This window comes from Heterocephalus glaber, unplaced genomic scaffold (assembly GCF_053883595.1).
Source record: "Heterocephalus glaber isolate CG9 unplaced genomic scaffold, H.glaber_assembly_v1.0 deba00000676, whole genome shotgun sequence".
NCBI classification, from domain to species: Eukaryota; Metazoa; Chordata; class Mammalia; order Rodentia; family Bathyergidae; genus Heterocephalus; species Heterocephalus glaber.
Window position 1 is genome coordinate 24521506 of NW_028258156.1, and position 16890 is coordinate 24538395.

At 39.3% G+C, this 16890-nt stretch overlaps 1 protein-coding gene across 5 annotated transcripts in view; it reads right to left on the minus strand.

Moving 5' to 3' along the window:
• The window catches only part of Lhfpl3 (LHFPL tetraspan subfamily member 3), a 593649-nt gene that overhangs the window by 546027 nt on the left and 30732 nt on the right, over nucleotides 1-16890 (minus strand). The window lies entirely within an intron of this gene.

Consider the following 16890-nt stretch of genomic DNA (forward strand, 5'->3'; position numbering starts at 1 on the left):
AGAATTATTTATTGCTTGATTTCTTAGCACCTTTAACATATTAATATGCTTTATTAATCTCTAGAAGGAGAATAGTGTAATGACACATTCCACAACTTACTTGCTCACAGAACTGGATTAATTCATGATGCAACAATTCAGTGGACAATGTATAATAAAATTACAAAAGAACATTTCCAAAAATAAACCAACAAAGAACACTGTAACTTGTGTATTGCTTTGACATAACATTTATAAATCACCTTACAAAGATATTTATAACTACATCTTCTGTAATACTTCAAAATTTATGATCTACTGTCATGTTATCTTGCTTGGATCCCATAATCCTGTACTATTGCTCGTTTTACAAGCTGAGACTGTGATATAAAGTAACCTGACCAAGATCTCACCAGCATTGAATGGTGGAGCTCCGATGTTAACCACTACACTTTCTCTCTCAAAATCCAGAACCATCTCCACGACACATTGATTCTTTAGTGTATCTAAAACTTAACAAGTTCATATACCAAGAACACCCTCAATACTGATCACAACCAGCTGATCCTAGATATAAAAGGATCTGAATAGCATTCTGGAAGCAGAAAGTCACAGCTGAACTATGCTAATACTTAGAAGTAAAATTAGACTTAGTGTTCCTCTTGGTACCAAATCAACATCATATATTTAGAACTGCAACCTTGAATTTCCATTTCATAGGCTCATTGACTAGAAAAGGGCAAGAATCTAAAAGTCAAAGTACATGTGAGAAAGTACCGTCCTCACCATCATCCAGGTTGCTAGAGCCTAGATGTGGACAGTTGAGTACCTCTGAGTACAAAATGATACTCATGTTTAGGTCCTGACCACTCAGTAAGGCTACATCTGTGCTGGGTGTTTTTGTTTTTTAGTCAACACATAAAAATTGTACATATTTATAAGGTACACGTATTTTTAATGGCTGTTTGGAACAGCAACAAATTATCACCACAGAGGCAATGATTCTGAAAGGGCTAGGTTATTCTTAAATGGACTGAAACTGCCAATGAAAAGAAATACCAATTAACTGACCATTAACAATCCATGCACCAGTAATTGTATCCTCTCTGATGTTCTCAATTTGTAGGGAGATAATTCTGGTCCAAACTATTGGTCTGGATAAATCTTTCAGAGAAAATATATATCACATACATGTGTACTCGTGGAATGGAGGAACATTTCTATGCTGTGTGCACAACCTAGACAGCTCACTTTATTTTGTTCCAGCACTATTTATCTAACCAAAAGTAAATACCTATGCAGTTGTAAGTATTCTAAAATGTCCCTTTCAAATTCTAAGCACAAGAGTACCACGTAGCCCACTGAACTGCTTATGTATGTGTAGCATTCATATTGTGACTCGTCTGAGAATAAAGGAGAAAACTTGCCTAATTTCTCAGTTGTAGAAAGTCACCATATCACTATTCTAGAATTTGCAAGTTAAGTAATAAAAACATCAAGTACAAGTCCAATGTGAAAATAGAGCACTATCTTCTGATACTCAGTGAACTACAAAATAATAACCAAAAAATAGGAAATATATAATCAGAAAAAAACAGAATCATGAGATTGCTTGTGAATTAGCCTCTTGCCCTACAAGAGAACTATACCAAATGATTCCCTTCTAATGCCAATCATCACTCCCCCTGGGTAACACTGGGAGAGAAAAAACTTGCACTCTTGTTAGTAAACCACTTTAATGTTGGAGGAAGTGGACAGATTAAAATGACAGACAAAGTAATGAAAAACAAAACCTGAAATTAAACCAGCTTGGCTGGCTTCTCTGGAAGACTGGAGCTACAGATCTCTGTGTGGGGTTTCTCTAATCCTAGAACTTACACTAAGGGTCTAGAACTTTATAATTCTCTTATACTCTCAGGAACTCCAAGAACAATGGTAGCTTTTTCTCAGCTAATAAAACCATAGGACCACAAACAACTCAAGAGTTTAGAGCAGGAAAGAGCATTAATTGCAAACCATACTTTGTTTTACAACCCATGTTGGATCAGACAGGCAAAATAGTGTAAGAAATGGGTTCAGGAGCCAGACATAAAGGTTCAAATCTCAGCTCTCTTAATTATTGGCTTAATAACTTGAAAAAGTATACAGCTTTTCTGTGCCTCAATTTCCTCATCATTAAAATGGAGATAATAGTTGCCCCTTCCTGTGCTGTTATTAAGTTCATGTCACTCACTTTCAAACCCCCATTCTGAACTGTATCTTTTCATGCTGGGGTTGGGACTGGAAGCCATTTTTGCTTTGCAACCCTGCTCCTTGTTAGGAGGCTGGGGAGCGAGCCCTAAGGGCTGGGGGAGGAAAAAAGACTGCTCTTCCCATCAGTCACCCAGATTTCTGTTCTTTCACCCCTCAGTACAGTTAGTTCCAGAAGCAGTGGCTGATTACAGTTTGCAGTTCTTTAAGGATTCCCAGAAGCAGCCTCACTGTGCCCCTGACACCAGCACCACCTGGGGAGCATCCTCGCTTCAGGGAACCCAGTGTTTCCCTCTTCTCCAGCTTCATAGTTTCACCATTTTTCTTTTGCAGATTTTTAAAAATCACTAATCAAGTTTATTGGTACAATTTAGATATACATAATGATCATATTCATCATATGGAATTTGTACCTGTACATGATATATCTTGATTCTTACTTTTTTCCCCCATTCCCCTCCCCTCCTTTCTATCCCTTCCCCTCATTTATTTCCATTTTATATTTATTTTTTCATTTTTTTCTTTTCCTTTCCTTCCTTTCTCTCTCCCCCATCCCTTGTGCCCCTTTCCATCTGAACATTCTTTTCCTATTTCACAATATCTATTACATATTTTGGTCCTTATTTACACTTTCAATTTCTCACACCAGAGAAACAATGCAATATTTACTTATGTGTGTCCAATTTATTTCACTTAAGAATATGGTCTCTAGGTGCATCCATTTAGCTATAAATGTCTCAAGTTTATCTTTCTTTATGGCTGAGGAGTACTCCATAGTATAAAAAATCCATCTTTCTTTAATGGTTGATGGGGATTTGGGTTGTTTCCAAGATTTAGCTACTATAAACTGTGCTCCTATGAACATGGGTGAGCATATATCACTGTGGTATGATGCTTTTAATTTTTTCAGGAAGGTACCAAGAAGGGGAATAGCTGGGTCAAATGGAACCTCTCATCCTAATTTTTTTGAGGAATATCCACACTGATTTCCTTCACTAGAAGATAGCCTCTTTAATAAATGGTGCTGGAAAAACTGGCTTTCCACATGCTGAAGACTAAAACTAGACTCATGTCTCTCACCATGCACCAAACTAAAGTAAAAATGGATCAAAGATCTAAATATTAAAAAAGAAACACTATCTGCTAAAAGAGAGAATAGGTGGAACTCTTGAATACATAGGAGTAGGGGAAAACTTTATGAATAAAACCTGGATTACATGACACATATTACAAAGAATCAACAACTGGGATTTCATCTTATTAAAAAGCTTTGGCATAGCAGAGAAAATTATCAACAGAGTAAAAAGACAACCAACAGAGTGGGAAGAAATGTTTGCCAGGCATTCCTCAGACAAAAGACTACTATCTAGAATATATAAAGACCTAAAAAAATTAAACCTCCCGAATTTAAAGGCCCAATCCAAAAATGGATATCTGAGATGAAAACAAACTTCTCAAATGAAGAAGTACAAATGGCAAATAAATATATGAAATAATGTTCAACATCACTGGTCATTTGAGAGATGCAGATGAAAACAATGCTGAGATTCCATCTCACCCCAGAAAGAATGGCTGCTACCAAGAAATCAGCCAGTAACAAACACTGGCGGGGCTGTAGGGAAAAAGGAACCATTGTTCCTCCACTGTTGGTGGGAGTGCATATTGGTGCAACCACTACAGAGTTTCATCATTTCAGCCTCTTCCCTCTGTTCTCCCCTCCCTAGAGCTGTTAGCTGTTAACTGCAGAGGTTACCTCCCTGGAACTTGTGTGGCCTTGTCTGGACTTTTCAGTTCTTCAGTAGATGATTAACATGTTTATCAACATGGTTAGTACTTCTTCATATTAAATTCTCTCTATCAAGATGATGATGAAAAGAATAGCTACACTTGAGAGAAAATATTTGCAAATTATGTTTCTGATAAAGGACTTGTATCCAGAATATATAAAGAACTCTTACAACTCAAAAACATGACAAACAGTAACTTAAATAGATAATAATTTATGAAATAGGATATATAATAACTAATAAGCACATGGAATTGTGCTCAACATCATTACTCATTTGAGATCTGCAAATTAAAACTACGTACCTAGCAGTATAGCTATAATCAAATGGACAGACAAAACCGAGAGTAGACAAGAGCACTGGAGAATTAACACTCCCATATACTGCTCATGAGAATGTAAAACAGTACATCCACTTTGGAAAATAGTCTGGCACTTTTATTACAAATGAAACATAAACTTACCATACAACTCAGTAATTCCAGCCCTAAAAAAATCTATCCAAAAGAAATGAAAACACATGTCCACACTTTATTGATAATAGCCAGAACTAATTTGTGTATGTCCATCAACTGTAATATCCATAACAGACTGTGGTATACCTATCCAATAAAATTCCATTTGGCAATGACAAGAAATGAACTTCAGATACATCCAATAATATGCATAATACACAAAGCATTATATTAGTGAAAGACACCAAATACAAAATACATTATAAGATGACACAGATGAAATTCCCAGAAAAAATAAATTCATAGCAATCTAAAGCAGAGCACTGGCTGCAATGAGGCTTGGAGTGGAAGACAGGGCTCAGGGGATTTTTTTTTTGTGATAATGCATATGTTCTAAAACGAAATCATAGACCTGCACGTGTACAATGGACAAATTTTATGGCATATAAATTATACCCCATGAAAACTGTAAAAAAATTGTGATTTCTTTCTTCTTCATAGATCCTGACCTGCACAACCATCACATGATTGATGACATATAAAAAAAGTCAATATATAGAAGATGTATGCAATAGTGCCTGGACTATAGTAAGTCCAGTATGTGTTGCTATTATTATGACTTTGTCCTACCACAAATTAAATATTGTATGTAAGTGATGGCTGGCACACAGTAGGTGCTTAATAAAAACTAATACTGGTGCAGAACAAGCTAGCTATGATCTTTTAGGAGGCCAGTATGGCCAAAAGGAGGTATAAAAGCCACTGCTCTACATATGATACAGAAACTATAGAAAGCTAATGCTTTTCTTTGGAAATGTGCAAAGAAAAACAAAACACATACACATGCTCACCATGTTTGTAAATCATACAGACAGGCTGGGGCTAGAAATCAGGGGCAGAAAAAGAGGGGAAAGATTTAGATAGAGGTAGGAACAAATAAATAAATAAATCAAGATATATTGGTGAACATAAAAGAAGTGATCGTGAGTCAGCGAAGTGGGTCCCTGCATCAACCACCAAATTCAGGTAGTATACATTTACAAGCCTCTTGCCTTAGCCAAGGCTGTAGAGTTTCTTGCTAGGACAAAATTAGTCTTAAAAGTCCCAAACTGAAGCATTCAAGTCCTTTTCTTCCTTTCTCCCTCATTTCTTTCAAAAAAAAAAAAAAAGTGTTAAGAGGGTAGGTCTCATGTTGATGTTCTTACCACAATAACAATAACAGCACAGGGAGGCTGGACAGAGGTACTAACCACGAGAAAGTGTTATTCAAACCCCAACAGTCCTGCTGGGAAAATAAAGTGCAGGATCCATAGCAAAGGTTGCCTGGTGTGGGTTCCAGATTGGGCCCTCCTGAATTCCAGGTACATCCACCAAGTCTAAATCACAGGCCTCACTGCTAACGAGCTGACAGCTTCATTCAATACTGCTCTCTATGGGTAGACCACCTTGTTGAGCACTGACTGCCCAATGAGAGGAGAGCTGAGTTCATGGGCGAGAAGTGATACCCAGAGAATTATGATGACAATTTTTTTAAGTGCTTCTGGGCAAAAGGTTTAAAAGTTCAAAAGTACAACAGCAAAGTAAACCTTGAGGAAATAGCTACTTCTAGGAAATGAACGAGTACAGAGATGTAAATTTCTCCATCTTTTAGATGAAATAATAATTTAAAAAATTTACTGAAATGTTCCTCTCTTCTAAATTCCCAGCAATTCCTCAGCAACAGCCACTTTTATCTGAAAGTCATGACAACTTGAATTTGTATTTCCCTCAATAGCCAAAACAAAAAACCAAACGAACCAAAATACACTCACATTTCTTTCCTAATACTATGTGGATAGCTCCAGAATGCCCAGGTTGGAAAACACATCCATTATGCTGATAGTTTCCAAATCCACTATATTCAGCTGTGGTCATCGATAAAGGCAGCATTCTGCCTGCTTAGCATCAGATAATCCTGCCTCTTTTATCTGACCACCATTAACACCAGGTTAAAGTTGAGTCCTGATTTTTGAGTGCATAACATATCAATTTTCTAGTTGAACATACTGATATTCTAACATGGAAACAGGAAAATAAAAAAGATGTTCATTCCGGTTATAAGTTAAACATAGAACATTAGATTTCCAGTCTGGAAATATAAAGGCTGCCCTGATATTATGGTCCATAAGGCCTTCAGAACCCAATCCCTCAATGGTTCCCTCTGGTGACCAAGTATACTATTCATATGCATGCAGTGAAAGTAGAAACTTTATAGAACCTTTGAAAAATTAAGAATGTCTCTCTAGTATTTTAGCTTTCTCATCAGAACTTTATTAAATCAAACCCATTATAATTAATCCACAAACATCATAGAGAACTTAAATAACTTCTCAGATAAAATTTAATTTCAGAACAATGGAGCAAGAGGACCCTGTGTTCATTATGTTTAGGAAATACGTTTCAAGAATTCACAAGTAAGCTATGAAGTATTATCATACATATGTAATTAACAACTATCTGCACTAGCAAAATAAATGAAAAACCCCTCTATATTCAGCAGTGCTTGGTAGCTGATTTATTTGGGGTTTTTTCCTGGGTATCTTTCAAAATTCAGCAATCCACAAATGAACTACCCCATCTCTAATACAAATTAACTGGGTTCTCATTTTTGTTTCATTTTCTCCACTTTTTATTTAGTCTCTAGGAATGACTCTATCGAGAATGTATTCAAAGCCATGACCATAAAATATATTCATACATACAAGAAGAAGGATATAATTTTGTGTTAGAGTGATGGCAGAAACCCTTCCTATAGAAATAGGAGGCACAGCTGGCTGTCATTTGGGAAATTACTCCATATTTGTGGAGTCAGTCATAGAGAAAGGGAAAACTTTTGGTGGGGTGCTTGGCAAAAAAACCTAGGTCACCTTCTCTGAATTAGAAGACTTGCAGATGCCAACCTTGTCCACAGTTTGATTATTTCAGAGTTTGCTTCCTGACTCCTTTGTCTGCCATTGTTCTGGATAATATTCAGCTCAATTTATAGGATACATTTAGCATCTACTATATGCCTGACAACATGCAAGGTTCTGGGATGACACAACTAAGGGGACTTTGGCCCTACCCTTAGGGAGTTCACAGTCTAGCATCTGTTTCCCCCTTCTATGCCAAGTTTTTCTTTCCAAGTCAAATTGCCATGAGAGTAGAAGGGTAAGATTATTCCAAGGTGGTTTGGTCTTAAATCTAGTCTCCCTCATTCCTGATCATGGTGTGTTAAAATTATAAAAGTATGCCACTGTTCCATACAATTCCTGCTGTGTAGCTTCAGTTGAGTTCCTCCTGGTATCCAAAATGTTTGTGTTCCCCTCTTAGTGATTAGCTCCCTTTGCTGCACACATGAAACTTTCTCTCCATTCCTCCATATGCCCAACCCTACCTCCTAGAGCAGTGTCTTCCAGGCAGTCTCTCCATGTCCCACTTCTTTCAAAACCTTGCTATGTCAGAAATCCTTCCTCCTGCACTTTCAGTATCTCCTGCAAGTGACTTCTTCTTCAGTCTAAGTCCAAATATTCGACAGTCTCTTGTAGCTTAAAAACAATTCTTCCACCCTATCTCTCTGAGTTGACCATCATTTTTACCTATTTTTTTTCTTTTTTGGTACCAGGGATTGAACTCGGGACCTTGCGCCTGCAAGGCAGGTGATGGAACCACTGAGCTAAATCCCTGGCAAGATGCAATTACCTTTTTTTTTTTTTGGTACTGGGGATCGAACTCGGGCCCTTGTGCTTTCGAGGCAGGCGGCGGAACCACTGAGCTAAATCCCCGGCCCCTTGACCATCCTTTTTAATTCATTGCCATTCTTAGAGCTGGAATCTTCTCCAGTTTACCTTGGAGGTGAAGGAAACAAAGTTAAATGACATGCCAGTGGATGCACAATTGTTTCACAGAAGTGGACAAAACCACAAGGACACAAGCAGGTTTCTATCTTGGCACAATGTCCTCCTCCTAACAACTTGTTCTTTCCTCCCACACCTAAACCTAATCCCGATCACACCATACCATGCTGTTCTCCTCCCTTGCCCCCAAAGCAAGAGTAGAGTTTTGGAAGCAGATCTGGGTTCGTTGGACTTATGAACAGGGATAAGAAGACATGAAAATCTAGTATCTACCACCAGCTTTGTAGTTATTTGATCAAAGCCATTTTTCTTCTCACAGTGCCTCTCTGAAACATGTGTGTCTTAACGTTTAATGTTCCTTTTACATTTTTTCAGCTCACAGAGAAAATGCAGCCCACAACAAAAGAAGTTTCTGGACCACATGCTGAAAAGGACAACTAACCATAAACAAAGTCCCCCCTCCACCACCACACTGTAATATTATCAAACTGTGCCTATAGCCAAAGATTCTTATTCCATGTACAAGATGAAACCTTGGATAATAATTGTGTGTTTATCTCCTCTGTGTTTCATGCCATGTAGGAAATGGCTAAATCTTAAGATTAGTTTTGGATGGTTGATTATGGGGGGGGCCGGATTTTTACAGAACACCCTCCTTCTTGTTCCATTTCTAATACTCAAACATGGGAAGCTGTACCTCCAGCACTTGGCTACTCTGAATTTTCATGAGGCCACACAGGAAAGCCAACATTTGAAGTAAATGTATTCCAAGCTATGATGAGCTACTTAATAGCTTAAACTTGTTAACCTATTAACAAGAAAAGGAGGAGGCTTGTAAAAATGAATTAAATCAAACCTACTCTGGGAGACTGTATTACTGCTCACCAACATTCAGTATCCCTCCTGCTTTTTCAATCCACTGTGAACAGAAACTGCAAAGCCCCTCTTGCTGAAAGCTTCACCCGGACCCCTTCTCTCTGCCATGTGGGGTGACAATGCTGTACAGGCCTTGAGCTAGGGTGAGTTATGTGAAGTGTCCACCCCAAGGCCATGTAAACTCAAGGTTGGTCCTTGCATAGCCCTGAGACGGAAAGCCAGGGGTGCCTTGCCTGCCTCAGCCCAGAACCAGCACCACCAGACAGAGAGGCCCCAGTGGGCTCGATCTCCAGGTAAAGATCTTGCCAACAAGGAGCAACCCTGCCACCTACATATAGGGACAGAAGTGACTAAGCCATTAAGCCCTAAGGGGTTACTTGTTACTACAGCAGAACCTCCCAACATGTACTCATCCTCCCAACACTATAAATCAGTAATAATTTAAAATTTCAAAAACCACCAACTGAGGAAGAAGCAACTACCTTAAGTAGCACAGAGGGCAGAACACAGGCTTTGCTCTTAGGCAGACTCGGATCTGTGTCCTAGGCCTAATACCTACTAGCTAAGTGACTTTAAAGAATTTATACTAAAATTGTCAGTTTCCTGTCTGCACAAAGTAACTAATTATTGAATACCTTTCTTGATTGTTTGCAGAACTAAACAAAACTACTTAGGCCGAGCTTCTGACACATGTATGACCTCAAAACCTGGCAATGGCTATTTTTGTTAGACGAGTTATCTAATTCCAGCCACCTTCCCAAGGACAATCTGAGCCTTAGACCACAGGGTGCCTGGGAGATGCCCAGCACATGGACCCCTAGCTGCCAACAGGTTATCTGGTCCAGGAATATACCCTTTTCTGGCTTTTCGTCTTTGTCTCCTACTTTCCTCTCTCTGTTTGATTCTGAGGAGAACCTCTCAAATAAACTACCTTCACCCTAGTCCTCATCCCAGCCTTTGCTCAAAAGAGAATGCAAACTGGAGCCCAGGAGCATCTCTGAGAACAAGACAACTTGGCAAAATGGGGGGAAAAGCCTAAATCAGTTCTGCTCCACTTATGTTCACACTCCTTAAGTCACAGAAAACACAGGTGTTGGTCAAGTTGTGTGGTGTAAGGCCAAACCTGTAAAAAAGAAGGTCCCGAAGTAGTATCTGACCAATGATCACAGTTATTCTTGCATCATCAAATCTTACATCAAGTAAAAGTTTTTGGCTTTTTTTTTTAAAGAGAGATTTATTTATCTTGAAATCACAATGGCCTCTCCATTATTACATGATTACCTTGTTCCTAACCTTTTACTACTTTGGCCTCATTAAAAACATGCGCATAATCATCAAATCTAAATTATTTTCACAGAAACATATTATTTTGTGAGTCAGAGATCAAAGATGTGTTATTAATAATGATGTCTTATATTTATGTAGAGCCTTTCCTCAAGAACCACAAAATGCTGCCTATACACATTATCTCATTAATCCTTGAGAGCTCATTTGGAGGATCTAGCCAGGGAGTGCAGTTACCCCTATACCCTTGACCAGAAAACAGTCCTCCTCTACTGGGGGTGGTCCTTGTCCTCTTTGACCGAGCAGCCAGTTTCAGGAGGGAAACACATGGAATGGTGAGGGAGGGAGGGGACAGTCACCTAGCTGACCTGATCAGCCAAATCAACCCTGGAAATCAATAGGATGACAGATGTCACAGCTAGATCACTTTTACACCCTGTCTCATTAATCCTAAGGGCAGCCCATGAGGTAGTGTGGGGACAAGGGCTGCTATCACCCATCCTACCTTCCTCTTCAGGTCCCACTCTGAGATGGAAAAGTTCAAAAGCAATTTCAAAATTAAAGATTCTTCACTAAAATCGAAGATGAATGATTTCCCAGATCTATTTAGAATATATTTTCACAATGTACAACAATTATTCCAGGCTCTTCACACCAACATAGATGAAAGTAACAACAAAAATCAATAGGAATCTATAAATATAATCAATATGCTCTGCTTGAAGGCTCCTGAAACAATGGAAACAATTTTATTCTATTTTCCCAGAAGTCGTAAAAGGGGTTGACACTACTATGGCTTACAACAATGTTTGGCAAACTTTTTCTGCAAAGAATCAGATAGTAAATATTTTAGGCTCTGAGGGAATACATAAGGGAACAGGTGTGGCTGTGTCCAATAAAACTCTACAAACACTGACACTCAAATTTTGTACCATTTTCATGTGCCATGAAAGATTCTTTTTTTATTTCTTGACTATTAAAAATATAAAAATCACTCTTAGGGCCAGGGATTTAGCTCAGTGGTTACGCTGCCTATCTTGAAAGCGCAGGGACCCAAGTTCAATCCCTGGTACCAAAAAAAATAATAATTATTCTTAGCCCAGTTTTTGTAGGATCAGATAAAAACTTGCCACAGAGGTGTTAGCCTGTATGCTCCAGCTTGCTGACCTGTGGCTTAGGGACCCTGGTGGGGAGGTGGGAATTTCTGAGTCTACAGGGCAGTGACCTCCTATTTCTACTTTCCTCTGAAGTATTTCTTCAAATTCTTTGTTTTCATCTTAAGCAAGAAAATCTGGGCTTTTCCACCATGTTTATCCATGTATGTATATGTCAGGTGTTGGCCAGCTCACCCTACACAGCACAGAAATAGGAGGCTCATCTTCAAGTCTAGTTACCTCCTCCCTGGCCTCTCACTTGGCCACTCTCCTTCCTCTGGACCTCCCATTCTCTGATGTCTACCTGAATACTTTTAGTCAATTAACTCATCAGGGACTCACTAAGGTCTTACTCTATGGTGGGTTCTGTGCTAGGCACAATAAAGAACAGCAAGTATAACTACAGACACATGGCCAGTGCATAGGAAGCACAGGGGAGACGTAGTTTCCTGCAGAGCATGATAAGTTTCCAAAGAGGAGGTTATGCTTAACCTGTGTCTGGGTAGAATAGAGGGGCTCTTCAAGTAACTTACTTGCTGTTTCTCACCTTCTCGGTTCCTTTAAAACTTTAGGTGTTCTATGGTCCATTCCTGGTTACTAGCTCTGTGGCTAACCATTTGGAAAGTCCTTGTCATTGTGGTCCAAGACCAAGTGGTGGAGTTTGAGGATTAGACTTTCCTAGGTTTGAAGCCAACTCTACCTCTTATTATTTGGACAAGTTACGCTCCATTCTGAGTGTCAGTTTTATTATATGACACACACTGCCCAAAACTGTTGGAAAAAATAAAACCTTGGATATGGAGTACCTACCACATCTTACACATCCAACATGTTAGCTCCTATTCATAAATAATTGTTTTTCAATAGGGTCTCTCAACAGGCATCACTAAGAGATAAGCCAGCCTGAGTGGAGGGCCTGAAAAGTGGCTGACTGAACACTGTACAGGGACACTGGTAGATAGAGATGGGTAGAATTCTTCTTCCCATAATGAGGAAAGATTCTCATAGGTCTTTATGTGCAGAAATCTGAGATTCAAAAAAGTCAAGGGTGACCAAGTTGGATGACTTGGCTGTCAGTTGTGCAGGAAGGATCGCATGAAACAGTCTTAGCTTTTCTTCAACATATGTACTGAGTCATTTAGAATGGGAACATTCATACCTCAAAAAATAATTTCATTAAAATTTGTATTTAATGGCTGCAATCAGCTAACATAATAACTAATAGTGATTTTAAGTTTCGTTTTTAACGTGTTAAATGACATAGTTGAAGCCCAACTTAGGACCTTCCAAAAGTTCTTTCAGTTGTCTGAAGTCCTGCTAAGGTGAGTAAATAAATTTCTCCTTAGTGGCTTCAAATATTTCAGCTTCTAAAGAGCTAAAAATGTTCCCAAGAGGAATCTCTGCATTGAGAGCATCAAACATGCAATGTGTTGTTCCCAGTTGAGCAGAAGGAAGTGTGAGCACAGACAGAAGGACTCTGGGGCCCTGAAGGCTGGCCCTCTCTGCTGTGCCGGGCACGGCCCTTGCAGCCTCTTCCAGGGGAAGGCCCACTTCACTTCCTGCCTCTAGGGCACCATCAGAGCCTGTTTTCTTGGTGATCCATAACTCTACTTGGGAATTCATCTATGTCTGCCAGTAGCAACAAATTTGAAAAACATTTCTCAGAACTGTCACCACTGCAAAAGGATCATTATGCTGACATCCACTGTATACAGAGTGAGAGCTTGTGCTATACACAGAGGAAAGGATCCACACATCCACACATCACAGCTCTCAATAAAGAACAAGCCTGAAAAGAATTTATCAAGAAGAAAAGAGCTGTGCCCAGAAAATAGTCCCAGGAGCTCAAGCACAACAACTAGCTGAACCTCAGTTTTCTTTCTAACAGGCCAGAAACTCATGATCATCCTCCCAATTGGCATGGTCTAAACAAAAGCTTCTTGTACCTAAGGATCGTCACCACCAGCTCAGTCAAAGCCACTGGTCATGCCCTATCTTTGCTACTCAATATATTGTCAAGTGTCTGAGTCAAGCCTGCCTGTGCTCGCACATGACTAGCTGGACATTTAGAACATCAGGTTTGAGCGGTGCTCATCTTGACTGGGTAAGGGAGCTTGACACTTGTCAAGAAGCAGCTGAATCCCTTCCTAAAGCAAAGGTGAACATACTAATTTTGTAATTTTAAATTACACCCTACCAACCCACAGTGAGAAGTGTGTTCCAATTTGGGGTCCATTGCAGTCAGATCAAATAAAAATGTGATTATTTTTATTATGGTAAAATATGCATAGCAGAAAATTTACATTTGATCTATTTTTAAGTGTACAGTTAGATGGCTTTGAATACATTCTCAATGCTGTTCAGCCATCACTATGAGCTAGCTCCATAACTTTTTCATGATCCATAATGGAAACCTCATACTCATTAGTCAGTTTCCATCCTTCCCTGCCCCAGCCTCGGTAAACACAAATCTCCTGTGGGTGTGCCTATTTTAGGTATTTCTTGTAAACAGACTCACAACATGTGACCTTCTGTGCCTCTGAATTCCCCTCTTTCATTGCTAAAAGTTTCCTGATTCTATTGTGTACACTGTCCGAGCTCTCTGCCATTGGGCTGTCTATGGATTGGTAATGGTCTATTTTGTGTCAACTTGCCTAGGTAACAGCCCCATTTATTCAACTGAACATCAAGCTAGGTGATGCCATGCAAGTATTTTGTAGATGGGATTAAAGCCCATAATCAGCTGTAAAGCATGAAGAGCAAAACTGAGGCTACTCCAGGGTGAAGAACAAGAAAGCTTCAGCTCATGCCTGAGGGTTCCAGTCCACCCTTCCTGATAGCCTGCCCTACTGAATTCAGACTTTCCCAGCTGGTCGCCACCATAGTATAAACTGATTCCTTGGAATACATCTCTCTCTTTTTTTTTTTTTGGTACCGGGGATTGAACTCGGGTCCTTGAGCTTGCGAGGCAGGCGGTGAAACCACTGAGCTAAATCCCCGGCCCTGGAATACATCTCTTAATATATATCTTCTGTTGATTTTGTTTCTCTGGTTGAACCCTGGTACAGGAGGGAGAAGGGAGACTTAAATACACAATATCCCTATTTTTCTAGTCTTTTGAAGTTGTTCCTCCGAAAGTCAGTGCTTACAAGGTTTTAAACACAAACTGTCTGAAATTGACGTTTTAAATAGTTATTTTCCCAGATGTCCCAAGTTAACAACTATTAATTGCCATTAAGAGGAGGAAAAAGGCCTGGCTCTGTCCTAGGTTCAGATTCACATTTGCTAACTTGGTAGCTGGCTGCCAATACTACACATGACATATCAAAGATGCAAGGGTCAACTCACAGTTATGAGGCAATGTTACAAGACCTATCGAAGGAGGTCAGAGAGATACCATTACTGTTTTAGCCCTTCATTCTGTTTAATACACAAGAATGCTGCCTGTATATACCACTTGGAACTTCCCTTTGAAGGACTTTCTGCTTATCTTTGCCTGTGGGAAACTCAAATCATCCTTTAAAGTTCAACTTAAAGGATTTAATAGTACACCCCAAGTCCCAAATTAAATGTGGCTTCCCATTGAACTTCTATAAGAGTGATTCTGGCAAGTTGAAGCCCAATTTTTCCAGCACCATTTATTAAAGATGTCATCTTTCCTACAGTGAGGGTGTTTGGCTCCTTTATCAAAGATGAGATGGCTGAGTGTGTCTGGCATTGTTTCTGCATCTTCTAATCTGTTCCACTGGTCCTCAGGTCTGTTTCTTTGCCAGTACCATGCTGTTTTTATCACAGTAGCTTTGTAGTAGAGTTGCAGGTTGGGGAGTGTGATACCCCCTACCATGTCTCTGTTACCTAGAATTGCTTTTGCTATTCTGGGTCTCTTCTTGTTCCAAATGAATTTTTGGATTGTTTTCTCAAGGTCCATGAAGTATGCTGCTGGGATCTCAATTGGAATTACATTAAATCTATATAGCAGTTTTGGAAGTATGGCCATTTTCACTATATTAATCCTTCCTACCCAGGAGCAGGGGATGTCTGTCCATTTTCTGATATCATCTTCAATCTCTCTTTTCAGAGTGCCATAGTTTTCAGAGAAGAGGTCTTTGATTTCTTTCGTTAGGTTGATTCCTAGGTATTTCAGTTTTTTGGATGCTAATGTGAAAGGAATTATTTGTTCTATTTCTCTCTCAGTGAATCTGTCATTTGTGTAGAGGAAAGCTATTGATTTTTGTGTGTTGATCTTGTAACCAGCTACTTGACTGAATTTGCTTATTAAGTCTAGAAGACTTTTGGTGGAGTTCTTGGGGTCTTCTATATAGAGTATCATGTCATCTGCAAATAATGACAATTTGACTTCTTCATTTCCTATCTTTATTCCTTTTCTTTCTCTTGTCTAATTGCCATGGCTAATGTTTCCAGAACTATATTGAACAGGAGTGGTGATAGTGGACATCCTTGTCTTGTTCCTGATTTTAGTGTTGAAGGATTTCAGTTTTTGACCATTTAGATTAAAACTAGATCTATATCTCTCACCATGCACTAAACTAAAATCAAAATGGATTAAAGATCTAAATATTAAAATAGAAACTCTGAACCAGTTGGAACAGAGGTTATGTAGAACCCTTGAAGACATCGGTGTAGGAAAAGAGTTTATGAACAAAACCTCAGTTGCCCGTAAACTAGCACAAACAATCAACAAGTGGGATCTCTTCTTATTAAAAGGCTTCTGCACAGCAAGAGAAACCACCAACAGTGTGAAGAGACAACCCACAATGTGGGAAAAAGTCTTCACCTGCTCCTCCTCAGACAAAGGTCTACTATCTCCAATCTATAAAGAACTTAAAAAGATCAGACCTCCCAAATTTAAAGACCCATGGGCATCTGAAATGAACAGACATTTCTCACACAAAGAAGTAGAAATAGCAAATAAATACATGAAAAAATGTTCAACATCACTGGCCATTCGAGAGATGCAAATGAAAACAACGCTGAGATTCCACCTCACTCCAGAAAGAATGGCTGCTATCATGAAATCAACCAATAACAAATGCTGGCAGGGCTGTGAGGAAAGAGGAACCCTGCTCCACTGCTGGCTGGAGTGTAGACTGGTGCAAGCACTGTGGAAATCAGTATGGAGATACCTCAAAGAACTAGGACTGGAAGTCCCATTTGACCCCGCTATTCCCCTGCTGGGTATCTTCCCCAAAGAATTAAAAGAATCATACCAC